The sequence below is a fragment of the Uloborus diversus genome, chromosome 1 (assembly GCF_026930045.1).
Source record: "Uloborus diversus isolate 005 chromosome 1, Udiv.v.3.1, whole genome shotgun sequence".
Lineage (NCBI taxonomy): Eukaryota > Metazoa > Arthropoda > Arachnida > Araneae > Uloboridae > Uloborus > Uloborus diversus.
This window is the reverse complement of record NC_072731.1, coordinates 236460051-236468768: the sequence shown is the minus strand read 5'-3', so window position 1 is coordinate 236468768 and position 8718 is coordinate 236460051.

Below are 8718 nucleotides of genomic sequence, written 5' to 3'. Positions count from 1 at the left end.
AAATCTGTTTTCGTTTGATGGATATTTTAGTTTAAAATGTTATTACATATTTGAAATTATACATATAGTTCAAGGTCGTATTCAAGGGGTATGTTTTTAGGGTTCAAACTCCCTCCGACAACTTTCAGAACATAAGAATTTTGTTATGCTTAAAAATTATTACTATAATTTTATTTCAACTTCACTTGAAAAACGAAATTATTATTAACTAGAAAGCCGCCCTTCAAGGTATGACGGGTGAAAATTGCTCTTCTAGAATTTAACGAAGCAATTGCCTGCTTGGTGATATTTTGATAGTTGGAATTTTAACCCTAACTCCAGTGGATGAACCGGAAACTCCAGTATATAGCGTTCATAGTTGACCGATTTTTCGTTTCTTCATTCTCCTGAAATGAGTCTTACCGTAAAACAGTTAAGTGACCGGATCTAGTTCAGCTAAAGTCTTTCAATGCCTGTTGAACATTACCAAAACACAGTATCAAATTATCATACCGTGGCGCGAGTTTCCTTGTTGAAGCACGTGCGTTACTCGATCATCGGCTATTATATATATGAGGATGAAGAATTGTAGCACGTTATCTGAAGTATTTATTTTTATTGTAGTTCATGTGAATATCTTTTCTTACAAAACAAAACAACGTTTTCCTTTAAATGCTGAACACCTGACGCTAACTAAAACATCAAAATTATTTTAATTTGAAAATGCCAAATTTTTATTAAACATATATCTTATAACTGTCAAAGGATAGATATGAATTTAAGAAGTGTTACTACGAACATGCGTATATGGGGGATTGATTGATAAGTAAGGTCGCCAATAGTATAAATTAATTTCTGTCAAGGTGCAATAACAACAAAGATATTAGAATGAAAAAAACTTATTACTCTTGCATATTTTGCACTCATTTCTCAACGTAGTCACCATTAACAGCAACAAATTTGTTCACTCGTTCTGTCCATCGTTTCATTTCGTCCATGAAGAAAGTGTCCGGTTTGCTGCGTATCATTTGCGCACGGCTGCCCGAACTTCGGCATACGACGCTTAAAAACGTTGCCTTATCAACATCTTCAATGTTGAGAGCAATCAAAAGACAAACAGTGCCAAATCTGGGCTGTAAGGTGGTTGTGGAACCACTGGGAGTTTCAGTCTTTCCATAGCGTCCTGTGTTTGTGCACTGAAATGCTGTCTTGCACTGTCGTGATGCAAAAGAAAGACGTTTCTTTACGGTCTGATTCTGCGGATGCGTTGCTTGATTAATCATAATGTTGCACAGCACTTGTTGCAATTCACTGTCAGTAGGGTAGACCGGGGAATTGCTGCCACCCTTGATATTTGAGTCAAGGAAACCGGATAGCCGGCCTGACAGCTCCTGACCTATAGCGAACGATGCTACAACCAATGCCCCAAGTTGATAGCAGCAATTGCGCGCGTCATCTTTTTTTTTTTTTTTTTTTGTAGTTTCGAACGTTGTTTTGAAGAAGTTTGATCTTATTTTCCCACTGTGAATAAGCTATGCTATGAACAATAGGTAGAGTGAAAAAAACGAAATTGAGAAATATATAAAGCCTATATGCGGAAAAGTTGCCTCTTACCAAGCCTACTTATCATACAAAATTTCAGCTAAATCAAATATCTTTAGCTGCCCATTTGGCTTTGAAGTAATTAGCCCGTTTTTTCACCAATCTGGCGAAAATGGAATGATAAAATATAATTACCTCTCATTTGAAACTTTGAGTGTTTAAATGAAACTCTTGATAAATAAATATTTTATACATAATCAGCTGACATACCTAGGCGATTGCGAAATTGCTTTCAAACGTGTATTAAGCGCGCTTTCTTCGTTCACTGGTATCAACAGCGTTCTTTGTTCTAGTTGGTCCTCTCTCTCTTTTAAAGTAGTCCATTTACTCTGAACTATTTCAAACCATTAAAGTTATTACTTTAAATATAAATGAAGACGCTTCTTTTGCATATAAACAACTTGAAAGGGAAAGAAAAAAAAACGCAATTATAAGTCGTTTTTTTAGCATCGTAAATGAGATCAGCGTCAATTTTTATAAGTGCAACTGAATTCCAGTCACTTAAAGTCAAATAGTTATCTGCATTGAAATTTATTGTAAGAATCGTGAATTCCTAAACATAATTATCGAGTATAGCCATTTTTTCCCTTTTAAAGCTGTTAAAGGCCCATCTCTTTCGTACGTTTTATATTGCTGGTCAGCATTGACAATAGAATGTTTTCTTGGCATGACTACGTTAATTTTTTGTGCTGTAAATTGTAAAAGTATTCACTTCCAATCCGACGTGATAATTTAGATTAAATATTATAAAGTATACTCTAACAATATATTCTGTTGAAACTTTCACGCTCTCTGATGGGCATTTTCTCGAAATCGAAAAGTTCTGTTTGCTGTCGTAACCTTCTACAACTACTGCAGTCTTTCTTAAAAGAGCAGAATGAAATATTTTCGTTTGAAATTCCATTCTGCATTTTATAGTTATACCATTGATCTGTACAAAGTTCATATCAGGGGCAACCTCTGCCAAAGATACATCTACTTTTTAAAAGTTTACTATAGCCATATCTTCAAAGGACTCTAGTTTTTTCCCAATTTCTAAACCATATCCTTTTGGCCCAGCGTTTATTTTCATTCAAATGTTAGAGTAAATGGCGTTATTGTAATTCATTTGTATGAAATCTTTTATGACTGCAATTTTCAAACCTGTATTGACAACTGTTTGCACTTAACCTGCAGCGCATTACTTAGAATTATCAGTAATTTCTTTCAAAAAGTTAATATGCGTATTTTAATGTTATGAGAGTTATCAGACATAGGAGTTACAAGAACATTATACTTTGATTTAAGTTATGAGAGTAAAACGACTTGGTATTCTGTTGTCTTTCTAGCTTTATTTTTTCATTCCTTAATTTGAATCAAAATATTGCTCATTCGGCCGTCAAAGTACAGCATATTCTTATGAAAAGTGTTATTCCTCATTTTTCTTTTGAAGTCAATGGATATTTTTCATTTTTCTTCTTTTCCTTCTGATTTTGCGACGATCGACTTCTTTGGAGGAATCTACTTTGTCAATTATTCAAATACAAATGTGACGACCAGCAACAGGATCTGTGCCCAACTTGGCTGGTACTAGGTCAGTTGGTCGCTAATGAAGATCAATGGCCCTCTTAAAGCTATCTAACTCATTACAGTCGTTTCCGGTAACCTGTTCTAAGTGCCCAAAACCCTACTTAAGAAATAATTTTTGCTAATTTCCAGATTAGTCTGAGATTTGAATAGCTTAAAACACCTTGTCCGGCTTTCCATGCAAAATTCAAAACCCATTAATATCTTTCATATTGATAAATTTAAGCAACTGAATTATGTCCCATCTGACTCTCTTTTGCTCCAGGCTATGCAATATGCATTATTAAGGCTTTTAAGTCTGGCTTCATTAGCTAAATATAAAAGTCCTCTTACTACCCTAGAAGCTCATCTTTGAGCCCTTTACAATGAAAAAAATGTCTTTCTCCGGAAAGGAGACTGAAACTGAACAGCATACTAATTACTAAAGATGAAATTTTACCAAATTCATATATCTTTTAAAGCAGCATTGATAAGAGTTGACCTGATCTATCGGAGTCATCATCCTATGCTACATTAGGAAGTTTAATTTTCATTTACGATGCTGAAGAAAAACTTTGACTTATAATTGTGTTTTTCTACTTTCAAGTTGTTTGTATGAAAAAATAGCGGCTTCATTTATATTTGAAGTAATAGTTTTAATGGTTTGAAATAATTCAAACTAAATGAAGAACTACTTTAAAAGAGAGAGAGGACCAACTAGAACAAAGAACGCAGTTGATACAAGTGAACGCAAAAAGAAAGTGCGCTGGTAGAGCATTGCGATTAGCGCGCTTATTACTCGCGTGAAAGCAATTTCGCAATCGCCTAGGTAATTGAACTGACTATATATTGAGTATTTATTTATCAAGAGTTCCATTTCAAACACACAAAGTTTCAAATGAGAGGTAATTATATTTTATCATTCCATTTTCGCCAGTTGGGTGAAAAATCAAGCTAATTACTTAAAATTCAAAGACAAGTAGGCAGCTAAAGATGTTTGATTCAGTTGAAATTTTGTATAATAAATATGCTTGGTAAGAGGCAACTTTTCCGCATATAGACTTTGCATATTTCTCAATTTCGTTTTTTTCACTCCATCCTAATGGAGTAACTAAACAACCTTTAACTAGATATTTTAGCCTATATTTTAATCAAAAATATCTATCACTATCGTTCGTTTTGATGTCTTTAAATCTACATTTCTTCCATCTTGTTGGATCGGGGTTATGACGCCACATTTCCGGGGGTGATGCCGCCATAGTGGCGGCATTACCCCCGGGAGCATCTTTGCACTGTATAAGTCAAAAGCAATTATTTAAAGGAACGAAAACGCATTCTTGTAAACTGTGCTTAGTAAAAAAAGTTAGTTGACAGAAGTTAGTCTGAACAGAAGAAACTGGTGAAGAAAATAATATTGTAAATGCGAGCAATACGTCTGAAGGCGTACTGGGTGTAGCAGCTTTCTCAATAAAGACCGTTCAGGAAGTGCCTCAAAAAACGTTTCTTCAATCGCTAGAAAAGTTTTTACCAACTCCAAAATTGGCAGCAGAAAGGGTAGAGGAAAGTTCTAAAAGCAAAGACCGCTCATCATTTCTAACGGGAACTCCAATGAAAGCAGTATTGGAAGAAACAGTAGTTAACTGAAAGGAAAAGACATTGAAAAAGAAACAAGCTGAAAGAAAACCTGCAGCACATGTTTCGGGAAAGTAGATCAAAACTGAATCCAAGGCAAAGAAAGAGAAAGCAGTGACAACACGGCAAAAGAAAATGAATAAATCTGTTAAGAAAAGGGGCACGCGACTTTTTAGTTAGGAAAACTCTTCAGATGAGGATGACATCGACGTCAAAAAGGTTTGTGACGACGACGAAAATGATGACCTTTTTGAATCAAGCGATCCAAACGTCCAACTTTGTGCTATATGCAATAAATATGGAACGAACCAACTGTGATACAGATGCATTTGCTGTGGCAAGTGGGTGCATTCAGAGTCTAACGATGTTGAAACAGATGTAAACTACATTTGTGATTTTGGTAAATTTTAAGAAAATCAGATGAACTAAAAATACTGTTTTTTTAATCATATAAACTAAAAATGTCATTAATTTTTCTTTTCAATTCTTATATTGTAATTCTAGTTGCATATAGGATTTTCAATAAATTTTCCTTCTTAGTCTTTTAGCCATATTGGCTAGAGGCGGGATTACCCCCAGCTCCCTGGGTAATACCGCCACAGTGCAGAGGTTGACAAATTGGTGTTTTATGAGTATTTCTTTTATAGATTTCTTAATAACAAATTTTTTATACAATCTTAAGATGGCATACAATAATCCAAAGTATTGATCTAGCTCATAAATACGATTTTTGATGGTGATAAAAATTGAAGTTCCTTAAGTGGCGGCATTCCCCTGCTCTACCCTACTCGAGTAAGAATTTTCGTATGGAGCACACCATTTGCATCCCGAAAATTGTGAGCTTTTTTTTTTTTTTTGCTGGTGGAACAATTCTGAGTTTCTTGACACTCCGAAACCAGTCACTGTAAACTACCTTCATACGCCTTTGAATTTCGATTGGAGCGCAACCATCTAGTGCAGAGGTTCTCAAACTTATTTTGCCTACCGCCCACTTCGAGAATTAATTATTTTCTAGCGCCCCCAATTTTTTTTTTTTTTTTTTACTTTACTTCATCTTAAGAATCACAATCGCAGTCATTATTTTAATGATTAAATTATGTGTGTCATGTAAAAATAAGACTTTCTGATGAGGGTAATGTAAAATACCATTTTGTAATATTAGGAAAACTTTTATTCATGTTATCAAAACAAACATTACAATTTGAATTTTAAAACTAATCTAATGTGAAGGTGAATTTGATGATTTTTAACAAATTTGTTAATATCAGGCTCGAATTTGCTCAAAAACAGCCGTAAGTCACCGCGTTCGGTAATCTGCAACCAATTTCTCTTTTTAGTTAGCAACGTTGCCACAGCACTAAATCCACGTTCGCACAAATACGATGATGGGAATGCTATCAAAAATCGTTGAACGTTGGACCACAATCTAGGATACAATTGCGGGATTGGCTTTTGTAGCAAAAATTCTTGGTATCCATTTTTGAATTTTATTTTTATTTCCTCGTTTGTTATCAGTTCGATGAGTTCTTCCAGCTGGGGTGATCCTACTGTGCTGACATTTTGAAAAAGGATCCAACACCCAGTCCGGTATTTTCAATTTTAAAATGTCCTGGAATCGTTCTCCGAAATCACTGTGGAGGTTCTCCAAATGTTGGCAGTAAACAAGCAGTCGTCGTTGCTGAGGGATACTGCTGACAAATTAGGGAAATGGCGCGAAACTCACGTCTGCCGATATTATTCTTGTATAAGAGCAATTTGACTACAAAAGCAGCAATGATATTTTTTGTTTTAATCAAATTCAAATCGTCAGCTTGAAGTTGGAGATTGACATCATTAAATAATTTATACAGGTCTGTCAAGTACGCAATATTATTCTTTGAAGTGATGAGGTTGTCGTGCAATTCTTTGTCTTTGTTTTCCAAGAACTCTATCACAGAGTCGAATAGTTTGTAAAATCGAGTCAGACAGTTACCTCTTGATAACCAACGCACTTCTGTGTGACATAGCAATCGGTTGAAATCTTCATCATTAGCAACACAAAGCTGACTAAATAATCTGTCTTTTAAAGAGCTTTACCGGATTTTATTGACTGTTTTGATGATATATTGCAGTGATTGAGATAGTCGCTCACTCAAATTTTTCGCAACCAAATATTGTCTATGAATGACGCGAGAACACCTGGAATTTTATTTTTTAAGTACGCTATGAAGCCTTTGTGACGTCCGGTCATAGCTGAAGCGCCATCCGTAGCAGCTGATATAATATTCTTCAGTGGAATTTCTTTCTCATCACAAAATTTTTCCATTGTATTACATATGGTTTTTCCTTTTGTATCCGTCTCTAAATTTCTGGCAAATAGTGGTTCTTGACATATTTTCTCATTTTTAATAAACCTCACGTATGACAACAACAATGCTTCATTGGTTGGTAAAGTGGACTCATCTAACTGAATTGAGAATTTAGAAGTCTTCAGATGATTGCACAGTGACTCTTCAATGTTTTCAGCCATCTCATCAATTCGTCTTTGCACGGAACTATTGCCCAAAGGAATTTTTCGGATAATATCTGCCGCTGGTTTATGGAGCACAGTAGTTATTACTTCTTTTATTGCCGGTAAAATTAAATCCTCTCCAATAGTGTGAGGTTTATCTGTTTGAGCAATTAGCAAGGAGATATTGTAGGAAGCTTGGAGTCCGTCGTCGTCTTGCTTAGAAGCCGCTGAAAAAAGTTTTGACACAGTTGGCTGAACTGCGTGTTTCTTTTCCAGTTCTTAAAAATAAGTCACATTTTTGTCTTTTTTATCTGAATGCATTTTATTCAAATGATCTTGTAACCTTGAGGGTTTCATCGTTTCGTTCGAAAATATTTTTTGTAAAAGAAGGCACATAGGAGAAGATGGATTTGTGGGATTTTCAATAAATTCATGTTTTATACATTCCAACTATACTGCCATCTCTTCCTTTTTGCTTCCGACATAATTTTGTCTTCAAAAATGCCGAAGTAAAAAATCGAGTATTAAAAACTTGCTAATGACACCAACTCACAGTCACCACCGCACGTACAGCACTTTACCTAGTCGCTAAATTCACTTGTTTTCGTAATATCGTCGAATGACATGACTGGTTGTGACATGACGGCGCGTGCGCATTTATATGAGGCAGCGGCGGGCTGGTCTAGCACTTTTTCGAGAATGGACTAGAAACTTCTCCCTTCGCACTGGAATTTACGGCCTATGGTACAGTTTGACAATTATCGGACAGGAAATAGTTACTGTCTAGTCCCCTAGATGGCGTTACACGAGGAAACGCGCGTTAAGCGTAAAGGAGCGGTAAAGTTTGTGTTAAAAGCAAAAAAAATAAATAAATAAATAAATAAATTTTAAATTAGCCATCGCCCCCTAAACCGCTTCAACACCCCCCAATCTTCCCTGTGCCCTTTACTGCCCCCCTATAGACCTCCAGCGCCCACAAGGGGGCGTTACCGCCCACTTTGAGAAAGACTGATCTAGTGTCAAACACTCTTATCATCTATCGCTGCTTTGTACTAACATCAGTCGGAGTACTCATTACTGATGGCATCCTCCGCTTACATGCTTTCATCACTGAACTGAAACTACACAGGAATATTACACTATTATATCGACCAGTGGCGGATCTAGCCGATCATTTTGGGAGGGGCCATCCAAAATTTTTGAACAAACTCTCGAGAAACTTTATTAAAATGAATGATTCTAAAGGGAGAGTATGTGTGTTGTGTGCGTGTGTTTGGAATCCCCCCTTCCTAGAAATATTTTACCTAAGAGGTTCTAAAAATCTAATTTTAAGCTTTTTTTTGTGCGTATTAGAGAAAGCAATGGAGGATGCATGAGCTCTCCCTCCGATAAATTTCGAAATTAAAGTCATAAATACGCAAATTTAGGCTGTTCTTGGTCTCGTGAGCAATAGGTGAATCTGAGGACAA